We start from the raw sequence: 24,841 nt of genomic DNA, 5'->3' as shown, positions 1-24,841 counted from the left end.
GGGCCTCCACCCTGATGACCTATCTAATTCAGTCACTTTTCAAAGGTCCTACCTCTGGACACCACAACCAGAAACATAAGGCAATGTCACAGAAACGTCAGCATGGCCATTTTTTTCCCCAAGCAACACCCTCAGCTTATTCTGTATTTGGGAAATTAGGCCCATTTCCCTCTGCAGCCTGTCTGTCCCTCCAGAAAATCCCCATGCCTTTCCAGGCATGTGCACTGCCATGTGGAAAGTGAGCAATGCAACAACCCCACATCTGTCCATGGTCCAATGCCATGTCAGCATCTCACATTGATCGTGCCACCATCCCTGCTAGTTCTGAAAGCCACTTGAAGTATGCAAGGTCATGATTCAAGGCACATCAATTTTTGTCTTGATATATAGAATTATAATTATAGAGAAAGCCATAATCTACTACATTTATGTCCGTGACGTGTGATTCACCTTAAGATGTTTGTTAAAGAAAAGCAGTAAGTTGAGTAAAAAATGCTAACATGTAAAAAGTCAGTGTGAGACACCATGTGTTTAGAAAGCCATAGGCCCTGGGTGATTGGCACTGGGGCCCAGTTCTGGTGTACATCAGGCCTTGATGCACAGCCATGCATCCAACTGCACAGCTCCAGAGCCAAGGAGACTTGTGTGAGTGGCACTCTGTGTTTGTCCACCATGGAGGAAAACCTCCTTGGGGGTTTGGAGGTGAAAGAGGTCTGAATGTTTATGCTCTTAAAATTAAGATTTTGAAATCTTCATTCTTCAGATGTTAGTATCAGGAAGAGGAACCCTGGGAGAGGTGACCTAGATCAAGAGGGTTAAGCCCTCAAAAATGGAAGCTGTGCCCTTATAAAAGAGGCTCCCGAGAACTTGTCCAGCCTCCCACTGAGTGAGGATACATGAAGAGAGCACCATCCATGAGCTGTCCTGGCTCTCACCTGACACTAATCTGCCATGGCCTTGACCTTGGACTTCCAAATTCCAAAGCTGTTGCTTCTGAACCACCCAGTGCATGCCATCCTGTTATGGCAGTCTAAGGGACTGAGACAGAGGCCCCAGATACAACCATGTGTAGCTGGGAGAAATGGACTCATGAATTTCTTCAGAAGCTGAGCCCAGGAAAAGAAAGAGCAAAGGATAGGCACCAGCACAAGTCCACCTCTCGGGCTGGGCATGCCTTTTTATCCCCTTCATCTCAGACCAAACCAAGGCTCAGAGCCAAAGAAGGAGGATAGAGTTTTCCAGAAAAGTTGGCAGGTCTTGAAAGAGCAGCATGCAACAGGTGCCCACTGACAAGGAAACCTCCAGTTTATTTTTTTCTTGTTGACAATTTTCTTTCTGTCCACCACCTTAGGTCTGAAGAGTGGGGACCTTGAGTCCATGTTTGGTAAGCAGACTGAGGTGTTCGGCACCTTCATACAGAGCATCACTGCCAGACTCACACAAAAGCCATCTAAGCATTGTACAAACACCAAGCCTCAGCTGTGAACTCAGCAACTGTCCCTCTCTGTCAGGCTGAGTCACTGTTCTTCCTGAAGGACTGGAAGCAGCCTTTCCACTGATCCCATTTGTGATGTTCACTTGGGCACTCCTTCTTGGATCATCAAATATTTTCATCATTAACTATCCTCTTGTCCCATCTCAACTATAATGACTTTAAAAATCAGGACAAGAGAACCACTGGGGTTTGTGGGATTCTGTGTTAACAGGAGATTGTGGAAAAAGAATGCCCTACATTGTATTTGAAGAGAGATGTTGAGCAGGAAGCCTGTTAGACCACACTGTGCTGTGACCTTCTGGACATTTGCCCGTGGTCACCGCAAGCTGAGGTGGCAACATCAGAACCCTCCACAATGGCACCCCTTCAGCCAGGAGATGCCAGATGTGCCCCTCACACTGCACCCACATGTGGATCCCCCAGCCTTCACCCACCAGAGAAGATCTATAAGGGCTACCAGGATCCCCACCAGTGGCCAGAGGCAGAGGTTTTTCCTCTTCCCCATTCCCAGGATTCCCAGTAGGAACTCCGCAAAGAGTCACACAGACTCAAAATGAAGACCTGCCTGCACTTCCATATTGACCACAGAGGCCTTCAGACTGCACCTCTTCATCCCCTCTGATCCCATCTAGACGATCTGTGAGAAGCAGTTGGTGTCCCCTCTGCTGGGGAAAAGCCACGCCTACAGACCTGCTGCCACGAGGATCTTGTCCCCAGCCCCTCCTCTACTCACAGGGCCCTTCCATTCCCTGCTTTGCTCCAGCCATGTGGATATGCTTGCTGGGCTCTACCTATTAGTTGGGAGAGTGCATCCTTGAGGCCCACAAAAACTCAGATCCAGTTGTCCTACAAAGCTTTGGAAAAATAGCTGAAGTCCCCACAACTCAGTCCCCTCATCTATTGATGAGGATACTGGCAAATGCAGCTGGTCACTGTCCCAGTAGTAGCTCTTTCCTTCTTCTCAATGACAACACCTGAGCACTGCTCAAGATGGTGGCACAGACCCATCCCAGTCTACCTTGCAGTCAAGAATAGACATGTCCTGAAGTCCCCAGGAATGAGAATTGCACAGAGGCAACTTCGCATGGTGTCCAATCATGGTCACAGAAACAGAAGTCATCTGGCATCTCCTCTTCACGTTTACCCTCATGATCTTTCCTTTTCTTCTGTAAAATAGAGCAAGGCAACACAAGTAACAGGCCACTCACAAGGCAACAGAGACAAAGGTATTGCCTACCTGCACCATACTGAAATTTGTATTTCTAAATTTTATGTTATCTAAGAAAACAAATTTCTAACTAACTAAAACACACAAACACACACTCACAAACTTGAGTTTATTCTTCCAGCCTTCAAATGTGCATGGGTGATCAGATAATACTTGGAGCTCCAGCAAACACCATGTGATCATGAGGGGAGCAGACTGAGAACTAACCAATAGGCTATGGAGGAAGACAGAAAGAGGCTTGTCTGGCCTACAGGAAAGAAATCCTGAGTCAGCCCTCAAACTGTCCAGCTCTAGGACTCTTGCTGTATCTGATATTAACTCCTCTCATTTCAAGTCTTATAGTCAAAAATTCTGTTACTTGGCACTAGTACAAGGTAGCATTTGGGAATCCCCCAAAATTGAGAATTTAATTTGAAATTGCAAGATCTGTGATAACTGTGAAAAATATTCAGTGGCATTTGGCATGTCCTTATTCAAAGCCCTAATCTTAGAATGCACAGAGCAGTGTTTATGGCTGATGCGTGAGTGCCTGGAGGCCATAGCCCTGCCTTCCTAGCACAACTTCCAGATGCCATTTCCTGCCCAGGGCATCACTGAAAGCACTATGTTCCACCTGAGACATAGACTCACATAAAGAGATCCAGGTCTCTGAGACCATTCTCACAGTTTGGAGCTCTGGCCTGGATGTGTGGGGTGGGCAGCTTCAATAAAGAAAGCCTACCAGATACAGCCAATGTGGTGGGCATGTGGAATTTAATTATCGGGCATGGAAATGAGCTGACCCCTTCCATCTATATGGGTGCTGCCACTACTCTTGGCCACCACCTGTACAAACTCACAGGGAAAACCTGCAGGTCGACCCTGCCCCTTGGGGCCTGGTCAGCTGACCAGTGGATCAGAAGGCCCGAGCCTCACAACCATCTGTGAATGCAGGGAACCATTTTCCAGGTCAGAAAATTTTGTCTTTCTGCAGATCCAGGATGATGTTGGACACATGGTGACATGTGTGCAGGGCTCCCCTCTCCCTATCACAAGGCTGGAATCTACTGGGGCCACCATATTGGTTTCCCTGCCTGGTGACAGTAGAGATGGCATTAAAGCACCTCCCTATGATGGACTGAGGGCACATAATCTGGGAGGTTAAACAGACCAGGATTTAGCTGCTCTCATGTTACAGCTGTGAGTTACTATGAATGGGAAGAGCTGAAGGCAACCCGGCCATTCTTTACCCAATTAGATGACAACAACCCCAGTGTTTCAGTTATGGTGTCCCCTCAAATAATGGGAGATAAAAATAACATTCTTGCTGCTGCTTCCCCCCAAAGGCCCTGCTGCCCCCCAGCATCCTGCAGGAGTAGTCACATGCTCATGGTCAAGCAGATCAAGGATAGGATAAATAGCAAATGCTCATCACTCAAGTGGAATTGTAATGAATTCAGAACTCATTCCCAAACCTTCCAAGACACCTCATGAGAATGTGCTCTGGGGCCCTTCTTCGTCCATCTTGCAGTGTCATGCTGTCTAGAGGTGCTGCTGGGGGAGGTCTGTGCAGGCTGGATCTGGCTCTGGACTTAGAGTCTGCTGGATTCTCCACTCCCACTCCATCCCTAGGGCCTCTCTGCTTCCCCCCATTGCTGGGGGTGAAGCTCAGAGTGCTTGTGGCTTTTAAAAAAGCTTTCATACTATGAGGCCCCAGTGTCATAGAGTGGAGGCTCTGCACTTTTTAAATTTACATACTTGAGACCCCCCCAGTCCTCAGGCCAGCTAAAAAGGCACAAAAGGAGCAGCTGAATCCCCTGTTCTTACCCCACAACCTCCAGCCTTGTGTTCCTGCACCCAGGGCAGAGGTGGGCCAGGTCCTCCTGATCCCAAGAGGGAGCAATAGTGCAACTGGGGTACACAGAAAATGATTCTACACAATGGTCTCCTGCTGGGCTCCCCACCTGGGAAACAAAGGCAAGGGCAGCTACCCAGCTGCTGCCCAGGGTCCTGCAAAAAGTGACAGCAGGGAGGGAGGCAGTGCTCTCAGAGACACCTGTGCCTGAGGCACTCAACCCTCCTACCCAGCCCCATGGCCACCACAGTGGACCGGTGGGGCCACAGAGAAGACAGCCCATCTCAGCATGTCTGCAGCCTCATGGGTGCTGGGCACTGAGGCAGATGTGATCAGGACAAAATCCCACTTGAACTCTGCGACTGTGCCTCAGTCATGGCAGAGCACCTCGTCTTCTCCATTTCCACAGGCATGTGACATGCAGAACACGCAACTGTCAGTTTGGGTGGAATGATAGGTGGCTTTTCTCTCCTGTTTCTCTTGACTTAAATAATTGGGCATCTCCCTTCTGTGTGCCTGAATCCTCCAGTGGAACCTATAGCATTCGCATGCACTGTTAAGTCATGCATTTTCCCACAGTCACCTGCTTACCTCCTTTTCAGTGACATTCCACTGCCAAGCACCCGGCCACCTGAGATCAAATTCCCCACAATCACTGCCCTTCATTGTGCTTATTTGGGGCTTCCTGGCAAGCTGAGTGTTTGAAATCATCTTCTGCTTGGCTTTGTGCACACGGCAGGAGCCCCTTTTGCTGGGACACAGTTTTGAAGGCAGAAATGGGAGCTTCCTTAAGGGGAAAACCCAGAAGCCTGTCCACTCTGCTCTGCTCTGCTGTTGGGTCTGGGGTAGTGTCTGTGCTCAGAGAATTTAAAAAGACAATATAAATGGGAAATAAGAATTGGAAAGGTGATGATGCAGGTATTTAAACAAAACATGGTGAATTTTTTTGAGAGGGGGGTGCTGGGAATTGAACCCAGGGCCTTTTCATGCAAGGCCGGCACCCTTTCAACTGAGCTAATCTTCAGACCAGGGTGAATTCTTTACAACTTAGGAAAATGTAAAATATTCTTCATTCAGTTCAACATCCACAGGCAGTAAGGCGAAAAGACTGACAAAACCAACTACACAAAATTTAAGGATAATTAAAATTTGCTCTGAAACAAAGAAAATCAGAAATGCAAACTGAGATAAGAAACAATTTTCATCAGAGAAGAGGGTTCTTCTCAGCACATAAATAATTTCTAAAAGAAGAGAAGAACAACACAAAGGCCCATGAGGGAAAATGGGCAAGAGTTATGCAGAAGAACCTTACTAATAAATAAATAAATTCTACACGTACAAGGTGCTTCCTCATGGCAGCAGAGCAGCTGAAACTATACTCAGGGGCTTCCCTTGCTGATCAGGTTGGTCAGATCCAAAGCCTAACAGGGTGCTCCGGGGGCCAGGCTGTGGGGAAACAGGGCCTACCTGGTTTCCCTGATGAGAGTAAATGGCCCAAGGAGGAGGAGCTGGGAAAGGGGATTCTTGAGATGCGTTTGGGAAAACTGCAGCACTGACAGCTTGTTGAGAGTACAGGTACATCTGAGCAGTTAAATGATCTTTGACAATATGTAGAATATTTCCAAGGCCTACTTATGTATTTACAAACAAATACATACAATGTCTGTACTTTTCTTCACAGAATTGAGCAGGAGGTGAGCAGAGGGCAGAAAGAGTTGAAAGGAAATTGGCTGTGAAGTCACAGTTGCAGAACTCAGGCTGTGTGAGATGGACTTCACTGGGCCAGTCTCTCTGCTTCTTGTGAGTCTGACATGGCCCTAAAGAATAAAGGGGGAATGGAGAATTGTAAAAGATATTCAGCTCATGAGTCACAGTTCACCTCTGGTTTGGACTAACTGCTCCTTTCAGAGGTTATGAAACCAAAGTGCAGAGAGGTCCTTGACCTGCCCAATGTCACAAAGGAAGTAGCAGTAGCACTCATGAGGGGGGGTCATTCTACTTCTCGTACCCTGTGCAGATGGAAGGTTATAATTAGGAAACTCAAAGAAACACTAAGCACATCTTCAGGGTCATGGCTGGCCCTGCGACCCCTGAAAAAAAATGCTCCTTATTATTATTCTGGCTATTTACTGACAGACACTGCAGTCAGAGCAAAACACTGGGATTGCTACTGTGATCATCATTCAATGTCTCATTATGGGAGAGTGTTCCCAAATAGTGCAGAGGTGAATACCAGTCTACACTGTGTCAGGCCACATGGGCTGAAATCCGGGTAGGCAGATGTGCTCCTCATGCCAAGCCCACATTTTTAAGAGCACCTGGAAGAAAACAAACTGTTCCCAGGTGCAAACACTGATGAAGACCTTTGTCTCCCAGACATGCTGGCCATGCAATTTTCTGCTAGGCCCAGCTCAGCAGCTGTTGTGTGGTGAATGAGCTGTCACTTAATCAACTGTCCCTGCCATCACCATGGGTTTCCTGGGCTCACTCCATGCTATGGGTCCCCAGTAGCGCTGGGTTTCTGTCCACCAGTTAAAACGATGCCCTCTGCTTGTCCATCTGCAGTGCCAGCTACCCCTGGTTGGCAGAAAGCCTCTCAGCTCACTCAGTGTCATGGGGAAATGGTGGCAGGAGGCGATGTCTCCCTACATCACTACAGAGCTCCCTGGGCTCTGTCAGGGCTGCCCTGAGCAGACAAGTGGAGCTGCCTTCAGGGGCCCATGCCCTTTAGTCTCAAAAACCAGAGGAGAAAAACACAGTGACAGCAGCAGAAGGCAAAGGTGTGGCCAATTGTGAAGAGGTCTCTGAAGTTGCAGCCTCTCCTTGGATCGCTCTTCTTCTTTCTTTCATTCCCTCCATCAGTCTCTCTCTGTATCCAACCTCAAGCACCAAAACAAACCACAGACCCTGAATGGAGAAGTTTGGGAGAATTTCCTAAAGAGGCTGTTTCTCCTCATTATCCTATCCTGCTTGCTCACAGCTCCCACACCCTCAGATTGGTGTGTCCAGAGACAAGGCATCCCTGCCTCTCAACGTCCCCAGGAGTGTCTTGCAGCTTGGTACCCTGTGGCTCCAGGGTGGCCTCTGCACAGCACTGAGATCTCTGCATGGTTTGGTGCTAACCTGAGTGCCAGTGTCTATCCTTAGACAAAGCTGGAGGGTTGCCCTTTCTCTTGCCTCTCAGGGCCACCCAAGTGTCTGCCATTGAGCCCTGAGGCAGAGGAGTAGGTGCCATCTTGGGTCTGTGTGCCCATGCAGCATGGACTTCATCCTGAAGCCACTGTTTCCATCTTTCAAAGGATGCTGCCAGGCCACCTTACCTATAACTTGGGGCATGCAACAGAATCCCACTGGTGAAGGACAGTGCCAAAGGCATGGTCACTGGTCAGTTGTGCCTGCCTTTGCAACACCTTCCACCTGTGCAAGGCTCATAAACCTGCCTAAAGCAATACCTTCAGACACATTTAACTCTCTGCTGGGGTCGCATGGCCTTAGATGTGGCAGTTCCTTTTGGCAGGGGCATGAGTGTTCACAGAGGTGCTGAGCATGATTCTCATGCCAAGACATGGGGCAGAGGACCAGTGGGTCAGGACACAGAATTTAGACAGCTTTGGGTGGCCTGCAGTGATGGCTGGGAAAGCACCCCTCAGAAGCAACCCTCCCTTCTCTGCCAATTTATATTGGGGATGTGAGCATAAAGGGAGGGTGTGTCAACCAGAGGAAGCAGACTACAGGCACAGACTGGGCTCCAGAAACTACCCTCCAAGGGAAAGGGAACTCCTGCACACAGCTCTCCAGGTCGTTCTACAAACTAACCCATGATTTATTAATGAACTTAGTAGAAACCAATGAGGCCTGGCTGCACATACAGAGCTGCCTTTAACAGCTGCTGTATTCCAGAGTGGTTCTAGCTCCTTGCTAAAGGAGGGGCAGTTTATCTTTTTCAGACTCCAGTTATGCCCACACCCCTAGACACTTCTGTTCTGGTCTATCAAGGGACTTCTGGTGCCAGAGACCCTGCCACTCTGGACAGTCCTTATCCATGCTCAAGATCCCATGAAGATGTTCAAACTACCAATCCACAGGGAGCCCTTCAAATCCAGCCAATGCCACTCCACTGTGCATACACAGGCTGCTCCTAGTACCCCAATTGCTATGACCCAGCCCTTTGGTGAAGCCCCATATTGCCCTACTGGTAACCTTATCTCCCTTTGGGTTCTACATCTCAGAGTTCCTTCCATCTTCCTGGATGTCCCTGTGGTGTGTTATGTGCTACCATCAAAGAACCCTGGAATTTTGCAAACTGGCTGCCAGCATTCTAGCAGGCTTTAAACACCCCTGCTTAGCAGGTCTGCCCACTTTTCCCTGTTCCTTGAGTGATATCAGATAGCCCCATGGTTGTTCCCAACTCAGAAACCCCTGGCTTCAAGGCCTCACGCCAATGCTTGTAGCTGCATCTCTGCACTCAGCCCTCCAAGAAAGTGTGTTCATTATTGTGTCTCCTCCAGGGACTTTGACAAGCACATCCAGGCCATCTCAGATTCCCATGGGGCACTCATGGATGTCTCAGGTGTTAGGAAATTCCCTGTGTATGTGCACATCATTATCCTATATCACCCAGCAAAAGCAGAGGCAGAGGACAAGTGCTACCATTCTCAAGTAAACGCAAGGTTTGTGCTCAAGCTCCACCTTCCTAGAGCAATAAACGTGGGCCATGGGCCAAAAGAAGACTACCCACCCAAAGCTAGAGCCACACTGGTGGGTTGAGTAAATGGGCCTTCATCACATGTCTGAGGACTTCCACTCACGTGTTCTCTACTGTCCTGAGGATGGCAGTCCCAAACCCTGTGAGTTCTTTGTGAAGTATGTACTATATATTTTTTAAAAATATTGTTTAGTTACAATGGACCTTTATTTTATTTATTTATATGTAGTGCTGAGAAACGAACCCAGTGCTTCACACATGCTAGGCATGCACATTGAGACCCAACCCAGCCCCTGTATTACACCTTTTACAATTTAAAAGCATTTGCTGATTTAAGTGTGAACATTTAAGATTCAGAACTCATTTAGAAACTCCACGTGGCTTTGTTTATTTGTAGAATATTTTTTTTCTAAATTGAAAATGGTCCTTTTTTTTAAATCAAAGGAGCTCCAGTATGACCAAGGCTCTTTTAGGGGATCTGCAAAAAGGGTCGCGATTTCCTGAAATTTGAAATGTTGAAATGAGTTCTGTTTAGATTTCTGCATTTTTGACAAAAAGTTTCCTGACTTAGATCATTTGAAATATATAGAAGGGGAGGACCAGAAAAATAATGGAAAGGGAGACAGAAAGGCCACAAAATAGAGAAGGCGTCTTTGCAGATTATGGAACTGTGACCTCAGAATGGTGCTATGTCCCCAGGTGCACTCTGCATCTGCAGGAGCCTAGGGTCAGTGTGGTGTGTTTCCTCTTGCTTGCTCTAGAGGGTGGAGTACCCTGGAGACCCACCAAGAGTGGCCAGCAGGGGGCCCTCTAAAAAGAGGTGGCAGGAGCTGAATACTGAGGGCAACTGATTTGCTTTGGCGAGGTTGTGAGGAGTGTTGCAAATAGTCCAGTGATCTTTGCAAAGTCATTTCTCAGGATTTCTCAAAGTCATTTCTCAGCATCCCCAAAATGGAATCTCAGGTCTGTGCTTGACTGCATGGCTTTGGAAATGAGAAGCTGCCTCTTGAGTTTCAGTTCCCTTGACCCCTAAAATAGAGATAATGAGCATGCTGAAGTGATAAGTTTGGGGCAAGGATAAAATAAGTCCTTGCACTTGCAGGTAGCCTACAGAACACCTGGTAGAGATATGTGCAAGCACCCATGGACTATTCTGTTATGCCGATGCTGCTCATGAAGAAAAAGGTGCACTTTTAATTGAACCAAATAATGTCTTTGCACTGCTAATTAGCCTAAACTTTATTCTGCTATTTGGTGACAATTAGATCTGGCTGTTGGCCAAATTATCAAGGCTTAGAATTAGACTCTACCTCTGAGCTAGGAAGAGCTGTTCCCAGTTGCTTCAACAACCTACCTGTTGGTAAAAGGACACCTATAGTCAAAGATTTGCCACAATCAGCCTCAAGGATCCCATGAGCTATAGCTAGACATAGTGAAGAAAATCTGATTTTCCTCAAGTCCTCGCTAAATACAGCATGTCATCACAGGCTGATGAGTATTTACCTAACAGAACAAAACAATGTGCTGATTCCCAATCGAGCCACAAGTTTAACTGCCATTTAAACAGGGCATTAATATTTAAATGAAATTAATATTTAAAATATTAATTTCATTATTTTCTAGCATATTATAATTGTAACTCCAACATATTACTCAGCATATATTTGCATGTGTAAAGAATCCATCACTGTTATTTTTCATGGCACAAATGGATGTTGGTTTGATTTCTGAACTGAGCTGTCATCTAGCTACTGGGAAAAATATGACATGGTTTCTGCACTGAAGCCTCCCAATGCAGGAGAAAAAATGGAAGGGAAGCCAGGCAGGAGGAGTGCTACATTCCTCACCTGGGAGGCATGCTCTGCCTCAGAGGGGTTCAGTGATGCTTGCCCTTTCTGCTGCCAAGCCAGCCAAAAGACTGAAAGTCACTTCAGAACTCCTCAAAGTCCCCCATCATGGGGGGGGGGGTTCTGGAGGTCACTATCCAGCTGCAAAGGGCTCAGACTTCAATGTCTATATTAATTCTCCAGAGGTGTTGATATACAATTTTATCAATAAATACTCACACACACATCTATAAAATAATTACTTCAGTAGCTGTCAGTTCTACCTGCCGAACACTCCAGTTTACACCCTCACCAAAAAAATGATAGGATTGTAACTCTAGAGACCCTCAGCTTGATAAATCAGATAATTGACCCTGAGCAGAAGTGGCAGGTGCTATAAGGAAGGGAGGCCCATAGTGGACAGGCATACTCAGAATGGTCAGTGTCACCTGCAGACCTTCCAGCATGGTCCAAGCCACTGAGGCTGCATGGCTGACCAGGAGCCCCTGCCTGGTGTTTGTGGCCCCCTCTTCATCAGCTTGTTATGTCCCCTCAGGGTGTTTTCCATTCCTCTTCTCTCTCTCTCTCTCTCTAGAACCTTTCCTTTCCCCTCTCTGGAACCTTTCTTTCCCTAATTGCCCCATGGACTACATGCTCACTCCTTCTGAATTTTGCTTGGACATTAGCTTCTCGATATTCTGAAGGTTTCCCCTCCCCAATCCTGTCTCCACAAGGCACTCTCTGTACTCCCACATTTTGCCAATTGCCCTTTACCCCTCCTGACCTACTCTATATTTACTTTTGTCTCTCTCCCCCTTCAAAATATAAGCTCCATTTACATTCTATCCCCAATGCCTGGAACAGAGATGTTCAATAAATGTTTGTTCAGGCAAATCATAAATCAACATCTACCACAGGAACTAAACACACACCACCCAAAGATACAGACCTTTCCTCCACCAAAACCTGTTTCTGGAGAGCTGGGATGCGAGACCATGTTTCCAACAGAAACCATAGCGCTTAAGTGGAAATCCCATCATGCCTCCCAAAGAATCATTTATCTGTACACTCTCCTTCAACAGATTAAACAGGTCACGTGTCCAATTCTGAGGGCACCACAATCAAGGCTGGACTCTGCCCAATGGGAGAGAGCAAATAATCTAATCCATCTCAGCTGCTGACAATCATCATCATCACATGGTCATCATCATCATCATCATGCCATCCTCCTAATCACTATTATTTCACTATCATTGCTTCATCAGCATCATATCATTACCATCACTGTCATAATCTTGTTTGTTCAGATGTTCAAAGATGGAAATGCCTACCTAGGGGTGGCAGTGAGACATGTCTCCTTCTGTGAAGTTGAGGGCAGTTTTGCCACATGGAGTTGGTCCAACACTCTGCAGCATTGGGGCCCTGGGTCTCAAGCATGTGGTCAGCCAGAATGGCAATGATGGTGGGTGGATTTAAACTTACTGCTTAATGACTTAAGCACTGGATGGCAAAGCACTAGCTCACCACCCCCCACACACACTGCCTGGTCCCACCTTGTTCTGCTCTTGGCAGCAGATGTGAAGTCTGATTTGCTCTCTCCAGAAACAGGTCAGCCCCTCCTCCCACATGCAGCACCATTTAAGGACCAAATCCAGAATGACAGTCAAGATTCTTATATTATCTTCTTATCCAGAATCCATGGATCCTCAAAGACACCTCCCTCACCTTTTCCAGGAGGATTCAGGCAAGAGAGCTAGGTTTGTGATTTTCCTTCCAGTTCTTTGCCCACAGAATTCCCAAACATAGCCTTCCTCCAATCCAGATGAACTGTGTCCAAGGCTGCATACTCATGAAATACCAACAACCTTTCTTCCTCTGTCTCTGGGCAGACAGTGCCAACCTCACAAGTATGCAAAATCCCATGCCAGAAGGGCCACCCAAGTGTTCTGCTGTGCTGTGCTCACAATCTTGAAACTCTCAAGAATTTCATCCTTGAACCTGTGATTTTATGGTGTTTTATTCAAATAACTGCATCACCACCTTTCCAATTCTCATTTCCCATTTATGTTATCTTTTTAAATTTTCTGAGCTCCAACACCTGCCCAAACCAAATGGCAGAGCGGAGCAGAGTGGACCGGCCCCCAGGATTGCCCATTAAGGAAGCTCCAATTTCTGCCCTTGGAACAACCCCAAAAGAGGAGAAGGAAGGGTGTCACATGTGAGGACTTTGATCTTGGGTGATTAGGGCATGCAGCAGTGGAATGTCACTGATGAGGAGGTGAGGAGAGTGCACATATAAGGGAGATGCCCAGTTATTAAAGGCCAGAGGGACAAGAGAGACAAATCCACCTGTGTTCTGCATGTCACATGCCTGTGGAAACAGAGAAGATGAGTGTCTCAGCCATGGCTGAGGAACTGTTGCAGAGTTGAGGCCAGGGTTTTGTCCTGGGTTACACCTGCCCCAGTGCCCAGCAACCATGATGCTGCAGTAGTGCTGAGTGAAGCTGACTTCTATGTGACCCTACCAACCACTGTGATGGCCACAGAGATAGATGCTTCAGGTGCAGGTGTCTCTGAGAGCACTAACTCCCTCCCTGCTGTCACTCTTTGTAGGACCCTGGGTAGCCGCTGGGTAGCTGACCTTGTTTTTGTTTCCCAGATGGGGAGCACGGCAGGTGAAAACTGTGCAGCACAATTAACCTGGTGGACCAGCAGTCAGGGGAACTGCTGGTCCTTCTTGGACTCAGGAAGACATGGCCCCTGGCTTTGCCCTTGGTGCAGGAGCGCAAGACTGGAAGCTGTGGGGTAAGGATACAGAAAATTCATCTGCTTCTTCTGTGCCATTCATGAAGAGCTTTACCTTGCTTGAGGGCAGGGGGTTTGCAAGCATGTAAATTTAAGAATCACAGAGACTCCTCTTAGTGACACCAGGGCCTCATAGTCTGAAAGATCTTATAATAACCACCAGCACCCTTGGCTTCATGCCAGCAACAAGGCAAGAGGAGAAGCTCTGGGGCTGGAGCAGGAGTGGAGGTTCCAGCAGAATTGGAAGTTGGGGCTGGGTACAGCATGCAAAGTCCTCCCCCAGCAGCACCAGCTCTGTGGGATCAGGCTAAATATATCCTTGTGTGTGGAGGGGAAGAAAAGAATTCAATTCCAAGGCCACAGGGACTCTGAAGGTAAAAAAAGATCCATCCCCTTTTTCAGCTCCCAAAGGAGGAGAAGGCAATAAAAGAGATCATGAACATCTAGAGCCAGTGGCAGAAACAAATTTGAAAAATTTTTGATTCATCAGCTTTAATTTGCAATCTACATTGCAATGGATGGTGGCTATTAGATACAGATACCGGACACAGTGGCCTAATGGTGGCCATAGTGCTCTAAAGCAGTTATTTCGGCTGGTTTAGCTTTCATGGATTAAAAGCCTTTTAAAAATGTCTGCTGAGAAGTTTTTTCTCTCCTAGAGCGATACAGGAACAAAAATCATTGTACAGTCATGATCCAAAGGCTGCTACAAAAAGATAATGGCCTCAGCTTTCTAAAGTTGAATACAAGTGATAGATCACACCTCAAACAGCTGATTGTACAGCGTTGTTCACTGAGCAGCAGAAGTCCTCATGTCCACCTTGATGCCAGGACCCGCAGATACATACTGGTGCCCACCAACTCACACAGGGGTAGGTTTACCTTTGTGACATCCAGCAGTGTCTTCTAGGAGCACAGCCAGGGGACTGGACAGAAGGCAGCCAGGGCAGAGGAAGTAAGAGGGTTTTCCTGTTCCCAGTGGAAAGCAGAGGTGTCACACTTCCAGGTAAAATGAGACCATGACTCCCATAGCACACACAGTGCTGCTTGACCTAGGGATTCCCCAGAGCATGCAGACCCTAGTGGAGGAAGAAGTTGCCTTCCAGGTGGCCACCTGTTGATCTCACCTTTTTCCTGGGTCCAGGTACTGCTTCATGCTCTCTCAGAATCTAAACCTGTGCTGGGAACCTTCTAGAAATTGTCTAGCCCTCTCTGAAGATGGGTCCCTCACCATGGACATAGCATACAACCAGCTGTGCTCACCTCCCTCTCATGGTTTCTTCTCAGCCTCCCCAGATGGGTTCATCCCACTTTCCAGAACTCAGCAGCACATTCCCTGTCTCAGTTGTAGGTATTTAACTCTGAATCAGAGGTCTATTGGAAGTGTCCCTTAAAGGTGGTGCAGATGTGTGCCCAGGCCTGGGGTCTGTAATCATCAGGGCTTTCTCTTTCCCATCCCAGAATCAATCTGGTACATTTGAAGTGCACACAACCATCAAAGCCAGGAACCAGGCAGAGGCCGGGACTCACCTGGCCTGACACATGCACACATGCAAAGGCCAGGACTATACTGGCTCGAAACTCACACATGTGCAGAGGCCAGGACTCACCTGGCCTGGCACTCACACATTTATAGAGGCCAAAGCTCACGTGGCCCGACACTCGTACACATGCATGAACATGCAGGCCACAGACTGAAACTGGGTGCAGAGGCTTTCACCCTGCATCTGACTTTGTTTGATATTCACATCAGAAACAATACAAACCACTGTGACATGTAGTGAGAAGCTTCACCTGAAAGAGCCCCCAACAGCACTTCCTTAAGGTGGTCATATTCAGAATAAACTCAAGGATCCCCTTCTCTATCTAAATGGAGCCCATTTTAAGAGGGGGTGCTCATGGGTCCCCCATGGGAGAAGAGCCTGACATTATAGTAAAGAAATGGGGCAGTCTTTTGTCCATCACACCCCTCCACAGGTGGGGACAGTGTGATGGCATAAGAAATGCCATGCCAAATTGGTGGCATGCCACATGGCAGAAAAGAAAAGTGCATCATGGGACTAATGTGAAGAGGCAGGGGCAGTGACTGAGAGGTGTCATTTGACTCAAATTTTTCTGAGCTTTCAAAGAGGAGCCATGGTCCTGGGAAGCCTCAGCACTATTCGGGGCATCTGAATTTTCGACAGCTCCTATCCCCACACTGATGACAGCTTTTTACTTCAAGACTGAAAGCAACATTTCATGTGTGGTATCATCTTCACGCAACCAGGAAAATGCCACCATGGCACAGATTTCCAGTGTGAGGCATGATCTGGGCCACAGTATCAGGGGCAAAGGTGGATGTTCCAGGAAATCTCTATCCATCTGCCATGGAGAGGTGGACCTGTGGTGGTCTGGCCCTGACCACTGGAAGGAGAGATAAGAGGCACAGAGAAGGACACCTTCTGGCCCCACATCTGCCCAGTGCTTGGCTTATCACTCCAGCACAGCTCACTCCTGAAGCCAAGGAGACAAGCTTGCTCCCTTTGATAGACATAAAGCTCAGTTTAAGATGTAGGATCACTTCTATTATTTTAAACAAAGACTTCTACCTCACATAAATTACCCATGGTCCTAAAAAAAGGATTCATCCATCAACAAAGCTGAGACTCAGCTGAAACTGTCCTCATCCTATCATGGGCAGGATCTTGGGTGTGGCCTGTTCCCCAAGGTCCCTGTGTTGAAGGCTCAGCTCTCAAGATGTACCTGTGAAGCTATGACACAGAGGCATGTCCTCAGGATGGCTCCACCCATGACAGAGGCCCAGGCTTGTCCTTAAGTGAAACAAAATGCAAACTATACAAAGAATCTGCCCTGAATACAGAAAACACCGTTATAAAGAAAACTATATAAAACCTCACTGGGCAAAATCATATGTCCAGCTCTAAGCACAGGCCAGAATCTTCATCCTTCTTTAGTGAATGCTTCTTTATACTTACAAGTTGACCAGCTCTCTAAGTGCCCCATTAAGCATCATTGGCAAGTTCCAAAGAGGCAGTCCATGTGCAGAAATGTCTTTTGACTGAAATAACCAGGACATGTGGCTTCTGGGAAGGCAGAGAAGACAGAGGCTTGCTTGACCCAGGACAGTAATTTCCCTGTTACACACAGGGTCACAGGGAGGATTTGGAGGGTAATAAGCATAGATAAGGTAGGGGTCACTGTTCAACCCACAGCAGTTACTTGTCATCACTGTGTCCCCAGCACCCAGCACAAAACCAGGTGGTGTAGGCAGGTTCCCATCATGCTTGAGTGCCTCCTCACTAATTCATGTTCTGTGGACAAAGATAATGAAAGTCACCATCTCATAGAATAAGAAAGGGAATTTAAAAAATGTTTGTGTTTGAAAAGCCCTTAGAAAGGTGCCTGTGACTGGTGAGGACTGGTGGCCTTTCACATTAGGAAATCACACCTGTCTTAGTCTCTTGGGCTTCCTCCCCAGGCCACGGTCTGCATCTGCATGCATGACATTGGGGACACCACCCTTAAGATCTATTTAATGCACCCAGGTGTGCTCAGCACCAGCTTGGCACCAGTTCATGGAGAAACTCAGTTAATATATGTCAGATGAATAAAGGGCAGCCTGGCAAGTGGTGCATTTGCAAGATTGAAATGAAAAGATATCCACAGGAAATGAAAATAACTGCCGAATTTTTTCCTGAGCACAACTTTTCAAAAATTAAATTTTGCCTTGTTCTGTCAATTTTCCTAGAGTACTGGCAACCATTTCTTTTTTTTTTTTTTTGCTTCTTTTTTATTACCTTGTTAGTAACTTGTAAAAAATGCCTACTTCATAAATGCACACTAACAAAACAGGAATAGAGAGATGTCTCTCATTAGCACAAGATGGTTTCAATCTTTCACAAAACTTTAATTTTATTTTTCTGTTAAATAATCATCAATACATCCTATGAATTAAAGACTTCAGGCAAATAATGTGATTACATAAATTTCCACTTGAGATACTCCACAGGGTGTGGGCAGAGGACACCCTAGGCTGCTTTTCAGCCTGTTATAATGGCAGGGAAAGCAAGTGATCTCTGGGCATGCCTAGGAAACATCGGGCACAAGCCTATTTATCTTGACTATATGTATCCTCATGTCCACTCCTCCCTCATGCACAGAAGTCACTTTAGACTGCCACATGGTCACTCTTCATGTCTTTATCTGCTAAAATTTCCATTTAGCCCAAGTGCTGCAATCATGGCTGCAGGCCATAGGCTCATCCTGCCTGCAGAGGGCCAATGCTATTTCTCTCTTAAGTGATGTGCAGAGAGACATCATGTGATCTGGAGGCTCAGCAAACATTCTCAAAATGCCCCTCTAGGAAACCACCTGCACTTCATGTAATAAGTGAAGGATTTAAGAAGCTAGGGAACGTGCAAGTCAAGGAACACTGTTGGGCAGACAAAGTAGCTGCTGATTCACACAATGAGCTAAACAGCGAGAGGCATCTCAAATGGCAAATTTCACATGGCCACATTATGTAACATATGTACCTACTGAAATAGCTTGGAGAGGTACCAGATCATAGTACCAGGGATCTGGGCCTGTGGAGAGGACCTGAGGCTCTAAGGGGTGACATGAAGGAACACTGGGAAGGTCAAACACCTTGGTGTGGCCTCCTTAGCAAGATCCACAGGGGACAAACCAATGGGATTGTGAAGCTATATATGCAGTCACCGTGTGCACATCCAACTGGTGACAGGGAACAAGCTGCTGGGATGACACCACTTTTGACCACCTGGTTGTGTTCTGCATGTTCATTCCAGATACCAGCTCTTGGAGACTGAGCCGAGTATGCACAGGACCCCTGTGTTTCTTTGCAAATTGCAAGGAATTGATGTTTATTTCAAATCAAGTGTTTAGGAAGAACTATCGATGGTGTGGCTGGCATTAAGGCCTGAAGGGCACTAACTTCACTTACAGGTTCCTGTGGCATCTCTGGAAAGCTCCTTTTGCCATGAGCCAGAAACACACCTGCCTCAGTCCATCAAAAGCCACATAAAGTCTGCAACCTTTGCAGCTTAAAAGGAAAACAGTAGCACCTTTCTCTCTCTCTCTCTCTCTCTCTCTCTCTCTCTCTCTCTCTCTCTCTCTCTCTCCCTATTCCTCTTCCTCCCTTCTCCTCTCCCTCCGTCCTACTCTCCCAAGTGTGCCTGCCTCCAAGATGTGCAGGAGCTGTGGACTACACATACTTAATTCCATAAGTTGAGTCACTCTCTATCCTGGGTTTGCTCTTTTTCCCTGGAAACACTCAATACTCATGTGAGCCTGATTTGCAGTTATGCCTGGCAGAACCACAAGCACCTCCAGAAGGGTAGAATAAGCCATGCACAGAGCTTCCCCAAATGCCTGAACACAGAGCCAACATCACAGGTTGGCATCAGGCTCTGTTGTGAACCTGGTACATGACCTGGCCACTGGCTCTGAGCAGATTTTATTCAGGACATATTTGTCTTCTGTGTGTTTCTCTCTAATTCTGTACATCATGGATCTTTTAAAATGAGAAACTTTAAATGCTTAACCTCATGAGGTTAAAATCCCTACAGAGTTGTGAGAGGCAGCTTACTCAGTCTCATTCAAACATAAGTCTCTGCGGCAAAGTCAGTAAACTGAACAGGAAAAACATCCTATAAAACTTAGAAATCCTGGCATGGTGCTCACCTCCTCCATGAGCACTTGGAGAAGAGCTGGGCATATGCAGTGCTTCACTCTCCTCCTCTAACCTAGAATGAAACTCTGTACCAACAGGGCATTTGCTCCTGGAAAATAACCAAGTTGTAACAAAATATCTGATGCATCAGCATTATACAAAAAAAAAAAGAGTTTTATTTAGCTTGCTGTTTGGAGACAGGAAGTCCCACTAGCATGGCTCAAGTGCTCCCAAGGGCCCTGTGGCTGCATCTCAGGATCTTTGGCCTCTCCCCCTACTTATATAGCAACTAGGATCCAATCATGGGAACTCCACCGTTATGATCTATTTAATGCAGTCACTTTTCAAAGGCCCCACCTCTAGACACAAGAGCTAGTTCTAGTTTCTACCTTTCCATACCACTGATATAAGATATGAGGTTTAAAATGTATTATTTGGGGGCAACACATCATATTCAGGCCATAGCAACTTGTTTGCTGGGTCACTTTGCTAATCAGCACTGGGAAGTGACACCCCAAAACAAAAGAAATGATCTAACAGGAGGCCACCCCTTCCCCTGCACATAACAAGTCCATTACCACCTGATCCTGGTACTACCTTTGGGTGGCATCATTGACACAAGAGGACCTGGTGCCATTAAAGTCTAATTTCTAAGAAAGAGGCAATAGGCTGTGGTTGAGCTAACAGGAATTTAGGAGGGAGTGGGTGTCCATTTATTTTCTTTGCATCATTTCACCCAGTCTAAGACTCACTTGAGGCGAACAGTGATTCTCTTCTGAAGTGTGAGAAGCATCAACCAGAAAGCCTGGGATTCAGGTTTCAGAAGAGCAGATGCCCTTAGGCAGTGATGCATCACTGAGCAGAATTAAACACCACCACTAGCTAGATGAAAACAAGGGAGCTGTCCCTCTAGGTTGGTCATTAGTAGATGATTATTGAATATTTAACAAACAAATGAAGAATAAAAAAGAAAAGTCACCTAAAATTCATTTTGTTTTCCCTCTTTTTTGTCCATACCCTTCCTCCATGTCATGATTGCTCTTGCATCTGATTCAATTATTTATATCTGCCTCCAAAAAGACTGCAATCCTCAGAAGTCTACCCAGACTGCAGCATCTTGAAGCTAAGTTGTATTGAGGCCAATCATGGGTTATACCAATCATGATCCATGCTCTGGATTGAGGGTTGGGCAAAATGCTGCTGCTTAATATCTGAGCAAAACTGAAGGTGGCCACTTGACATAGATCCAACATCAGCCACAAATTGTGCAGCACACCACCTGGTGACAGGAGAAACATTTTAGTTGACAGGCCAGATGATTTAAGTGTCATTTTACTGGGATTTAAATACCATGTGTGGTACCGAGAGGAGTTTCCCTGAGCAGATCTCTTGGAGACTTTCTGGTACTTCAAGGGGAGTCTCAGCTCACTCTGAAGACCTTCAGCCCTTCTCCCACACAACGGTGTCCCTCACAATGGACCCAGTGGCATCAGGCTTTCACAATGTGATGCTTACTGGTGACAGTTATCTTCTGATAGTAAATGATGACTGTTTTTGCATTTATAGTGTCCAAATTGTTCCCCTTTTAAACCTCGATTTAAGCAGCATATTTTAAAGAAAAAAACATTCAGTAATCAACAAATGATGTGGCCTCAGAAGGGTGTTGTACCAATTACTGTGAACTTGGAAGCTCAAGGAGAGATTGTTGAGAGAGGTTTGAGACTTTTCAAAGCCTCCAGAACAACCCAGAGCCTAGTAGTGAAGTCTGAGAACGGTGACACCATTGTAAGGCACAATCACAGAAACTTCAGAGTGAGCCATCCTGTTTCTCAAGCAACATCCTCATCTTATTTCATATTTGGGAAATCAGGCCCATTTCTATCTGTAGCCTTCTTGTCCCCCAGACAATTCCCATGCCTTCCAGTCATTGTGGCATGGACTGTGGACAGTGAGTGATGTGATGACCCACACATCTGCCCATGCTCCAATGTCATGTTGGCATCTTACATTGATTGCCGCCACCATCCCTACTGGTTCTGAAAGCCAGCTGAAATATGCAAGTTCATGATTCAAGGCACATCATTTTTTTCTTGAAATATCCAATTATAAAGACAGAGAAAGGTATAAGCTAATACATTTATGTCTGTGATGTGTGATGATTCAAGGCACATCGATTTTTTTCTTGAAATATCCAATTATAAAGACAGAGAAAGGTATAAGCTAATACATTGATTTCTGTAATGTGTGATTCATCTTGAGACGTTTTTTAAGGAAAAGCAGTAAGTTGTGTGAGTTGAAGACAAATGCTAAATTGTAAAAGTCAGTGTAAGATGCCATGTATTTAGAATGCTATGGGGCCTGGATGATTGGTACAAGCGCTCAATTCTGGTGCATGTCAAGCCTTGCTACAGGGCCATGCATCTCTCTGCACAGCTCCAGGGCCAAGGAGACCTGTGTGAGTGGCACTCTGTGTTTCTCCTGCCAGGTATCCTGTCTCCACACAGAAACCCACCACAGGCACCCACTACAGAGAAGAACCTCCTTGTCTTTTGGAGGCCACATAGGTCTGAATGTTAAAATTAAGATTTTTGAAATCTTCATTCCTCAGTTGATGGTATCAGGAGGAGGAACACTGGGAGGTGACCTAAATCATGAGGGTGAATCCCTCATGAATGGGAGTATTGCCATTATGATAGAGGCCCCAGAGAACTTGTCCAGTCTCCCACTGAAAGAAGATACAAAGACAGAGCACCATACATGAGCTGTCCTGGTTCTCACTTGAAACCAAATCTGCCATGGCCTCAACATTGGACTTACAGCCTCCAAAGCTCTGAGAAACACATTTCTGTTGGTTCTGAACCACCCAGTGCATGCAGTTCTTTTATAGCAGCCTGAGGATGGAGACAGAGGCCTCAGGCATGCCTGTGGGTAGCTAGGCAGAAATGGACTCACAAAGTGCATCAGTAGCTGAGCCTCGGACCAGCAATAGGACAGGACAGGCAACAGCACAAGCCTGCCTCTCAGGCTGGGCACATCTTCGATTCTCCCCATTTCAGACCTATGGATCAGAGCCAAAGAAGGAGGATAGAGTTTTCCAGAATAGTCTTCAGGTCTCAAGAGAGCAGAATGAGACAGGCACTCACTGACAACACAACCTCTAATTTCTTTTTCTGGTGACTATTTCTTTCTGTCCACCTTCTACAGCCTAAAGGGTGAGGACCTTGAGTCAGGGGTTGTTAAACAGACTGAGGTGTTAGAGGTGGTGAAGATTGATACAGAGCACTGCTTGCAGACTCACACAGAAGCCATCTAAGCATGTGACAAATAACAAGCCTTGGGTGTGAATTCACGGACTATCTCTCTCTGTGGGGCCAAGACACTGTTCTTCCTGAAGGGCTGGCAGCTGCCTACCTACTGATTTCATTTATGATGTTTACTTGGACACTCCTTCTTGGGTCATCAAATATGTTCTTAATCAACTTTGTCTTGCCCTGTGTCCACTGTAATGGCTTTCAAAGTCAGGACAATTAAACTAATGGGGTTTGTGGGATTCTGTGTTTACAGGAGATTGTGTGAAAAAATGTCCCATATTGTGTGTGCCGAGAGATGTTGAGCAGGCAGGCTGCCATGACCATGCTGTGCTGGCACCTTCTGGACACTGGCCCATGCTCACCAGAAGCTGAGGTGGCACCACCAAGCCCCTCCATGATGGTGTCCACCCCAGCCAGAAGATATCAGATGTGTTCCTCTCACTCCAGCCATGTACAAACCTCCCAGCCTTCTCTCTCTAGAGTAGATGTACTGGGGGTACTGAAATCCCTGTTAAGCATGAGAAAGGCCCACCAAGAACAGAGGTAGAGGATGCTTTTCCTTTCTCCTGTGCCAAGCTTCCTCACAGGGACTCAGAAGTGAGTCTCACCGACTCCTGATGGTGACTTGACTGCACTTCTGTGTTGACTGCAGAGGACTTAGACTTCATCTTTGTGTACCCTCTGACCCTCTCTGCAAAATCCATGAAAAGCCAGTTGGTGCACCCTCCACAGAGGGAAACCCAAGCCTTCAGACTTGTGTTGCCAGGGAACTTGTTCCCAGCCCCTCCTCTACCTCGGAGGGGTCTGCCATCCCCTTCCTTGTTCTAACCACCTGGAACTGCTCACTGGGCTTTTACAGGCGAGCCTCCTTTAACCAACTTTCTTGTGAAACTTCTTAGTGTTTGGAGTGTCATCAGCCCTGAAACCCTGCCTATTAGTTGAGAGGAGTCCATCATTGAGGCCAAATAAAATCAGATCCAGCCCCCCCCCCATGTGGCATTGGAAAAATAGCTAAAGTTCCCCCAGCTCAGTGCCCTCATCCATGTGATAGGGATACTGGCAGATGCAGCTGGTCACTGTCAAAGTAGCTGCTCTTTCCTTCTTCCCCAATAAAAACACCTGAGTTTTGCTCAAGATGGAGTGGCACAAATGCCTCCCAGCCTTCCTTGCACTTAAGGATAGACATGGCCTAAAGTCCCTGGGAATGAGAAGTAGACAGAGGCCACTGGGCATTGTGTCCAAGCAGGGTCATAGGAAGAGAATCATTTGGCATCTCTTTTTCACCTTTGCCCTCTGCCTCATTCCTTCTCTTCTCTAAAATAAATCAAGGCAATAAGAGTCACAGGCCAATCATGACACAATAGAAGGACAAAAGTATTGTCCAGCTGTATTATACTGAAATTCTTATTTTGGAATTTTATGCTATCCAAGAAAATAAATTCCTAACTAACTAAGTCACACAAAACACACAAACCTGAGTTTATTTTTCTGGCCTTCAAATGAGCATGGGTGATCATATGATGCTAGGAGCTCTAGCAACCATCATGTGATCTTGAGGTCAACCAATATGCTAAGGAGGAAGCTGCACTAAAAAGGGCCAGCTGTGGATGCAAGTAACAGTTTTCTAGGTCAGAAAAATCTGTCCTTCTGCAGACCCAAGATGATGCTGGGCATGTGGGGATATGTGCACAGGGTTCCCTTTCCCCTGCCCTGAGGCTGGCACCTCCTGAGGCCACCATTGCCTACAGGGAAGAACTCCTGAAACAGCCCTAAAACTGGAATATCTGATATTAACACCCCTTATTTCAAGTCTTAATTGAATATTCTGTTACTTGGCACTAATACAAGGTAGCTTTGGGGTTTTTCCCACATTGAGAAATTAATGTGACATTTCAAGACCTGTGGTAACTATGAAAAATATTCAAGAGCATCAATCAGACAT

Source organism: Ictidomys tridecemlineatus, unplaced genomic scaffold (assembly GCF_052094955.1).
Source record: "Ictidomys tridecemlineatus isolate mIctTri1 unplaced genomic scaffold, mIctTri1.hap1 Scaffold_210, whole genome shotgun sequence".
In the NCBI taxonomy this organism is placed as follows: Eukaryota; Metazoa; Chordata; class Mammalia; order Rodentia; family Sciuridae; genus Ictidomys; species Ictidomys tridecemlineatus.
Note: the sequence above shows the minus strand (reverse complement) of the source record.